The 2,165-nt window shown below is 36.8% G+C and overlaps 1 pseudogene; it reads right to left on the bottom strand.

Moving 5' to 3' along the window:
- On the bottom strand, nucleotides 1-132 carry LOC125080192 (uncharacterized; annotated as a pseudogene).
- Nucleotides 133-2,165: the final 2,033 nt, after the last annotated feature.

Raw genomic sequence — 2,165 nt, 5'->3', positions numbered from 1 at the left:
ATATTTTTATATTTTATATTTTATATATATATTTCAAGTCATCATGGCGGCGTATTGGGAAATGTTTTCAGTTAGCATTAATTGTGCCTCGGATAAACCTCATTGGCTACGATACTGCCACTATGCAAAGCTTATATTTTATATACATAAAATATAAATATAAACGTGTATATATTTATATTATATATATATATAATTATATAATCCAATAATTATATTGACTCAAACTGGGTGTACACAGTTCTAGAAACTACAGCTTGTGCTAGGGATTTGTAAGGGATGTAGGGGCCAGCACACCTGTTGTCATCCCTCAGAGTGATGAGCATAGCTTCTGGCATATCAGGGGGCTCAGCAAACATCCCCTTGCTTATGAAATTGGAGCGACTAAGAGAAGAGTTAACCAATAGTGTCTACAATGCATCTTTCATTCCAAGTAGTAGAACCCTAAGTATAAGAACAGATATGACATGTACTTGAGGCTGGCTCTGAACTTTGGTCTTTAGGAGACAGGTTAAGAGGACAATAGTTTCTCACAGAATTGTCAAGCCCAGTGTAGGTGGCTCAAGGATATGGTCACAGTGGTTCTAAGATTTGGGGTGAGTCCTCCTATAGATAAAGGGGATGGAGGGACAGAATTACCCAAAGTGCCAGATCTTGAAGAACAGACACAACTTTGCCATGAAGCTCCCTTTGCAAAAAAAAAAAAAAAAAAAAAAAAAAAGAAAGAAAGAAAGAAAAGAAAAGAAATGTCCTTAAAGATTTCAAAAAGTCTTTGAACATGGAGAGGAGAAGGAATTTGGGGGAAATTGGAAGGGGAGGTGAACCATGAGAGACTATGGACTCTGAAAAACAATCTAAAGGTTTTGAAGGGGCAGGAGGTGGGAGGTTGGGGGAACCAGGTGGTGGGTATTGGGGAGGGCACGGATTTCATGGAGCACTGGGTGTGGTGCAAAAACAATGAATACTGTTACGCTGAAAAGAAAAAAAAAAGTCAATGAAACCAGATGCTGTTGATTCTTGGAGAAAATCATTAAAATGGATAAACCATTAGCCAGACTTATTAGAAAAAAAGAGAGAAGACAGAAATGACCAATAACAGGAATGAGAAAAGTTCTATCACTACAAATTCCACAGATACTAAAAGGATAATAAAGAACCATTATAAACAAATGTATGTGCATAAATTCAACAACTTAGAAACACGAAAATAACCAAAGCTTCAACAATTATTAGACTGAAGTCTTTAAGAAGTTACTCAAGTGGCTAAGCATTGGTTTCTTTGTAAAATGGTGCGGTTGTTGAGGAGTAAATGAAGTTCTTAGCTGCTATCATCATCATCATCATCATTTTGAATTCAGACTTGTACCGCAAAAGAAGATCTGGATGCAACTGAGAAGAAACCATGTGACCCACAATCAGCCTCTTTAGGAGCAGTTTGATTTGGTAAACCATTCTTTTTGGACTCTGATCTTATTTCAGTCTTCTCTTTCTACCTAAAAAATTTTCCTGCTCACTTGAGGGTTCTTACTGGTGCTTTGTGAATTAAAAACCTGACGAATCACATCAATAAATTGTGCTGATTAAAAAAAAAAGTCCTCTTAGTACAGTCTTTGAACATGTCTTGAATGGATAGAATGAAGTAGCAGAAACTAAAGGCATTTTAAATGGACACTTTAAAGTTACAAACTTCCAGTTTTAAGAGATAAGTACTGGGGATGTAATGTACAACAGGACAACTGTGGCTAAAACTGCTGTATGGTATATTTGAAAGTTGTTATGAGACTAGATCCTAAAAGTTCGTATCACATGGAAAAAAATTTTTTTCTTCTTTTTTTGTATATACATGAGATACTAGATAGTAAGTAAACTTGTGGTAATCATTTCACAATATATGTAAGTCAAGCTATTATGCTCTACACCTTAGACTTCTATGTTGCGTATGTCAATTATATCTCAACAAACTGGAAGAAAAAACAAGATGTTTTGCCAGTTTAAGTGAAAATCTGTGGAGTTAATTTGCTAACACAGAATGACTGTGGCCCAAGTGTGCTGGAAGGGGGTGTTTTTAAAAATGTCAGAAGGGGAGGAGTGCCTGGGTGGCTCAGTGGTTAAGCCTCTACCTTCAGCTCCTGTCATGATCTCGGGGTCCTGGGATCGAGCCCTGC

This window comes from Lutra lutra, chromosome 10 (assembly GCF_902655055.1).
Source record: "Lutra lutra chromosome 10, mLutLut1.2, whole genome shotgun sequence".
Taxonomy (NCBI): Eukaryota; Metazoa; Chordata; class Mammalia; order Carnivora; family Mustelidae; genus Lutra; species Lutra lutra.
This window is presented reverse-complemented; position numbering and strand designations above follow the sequence as displayed.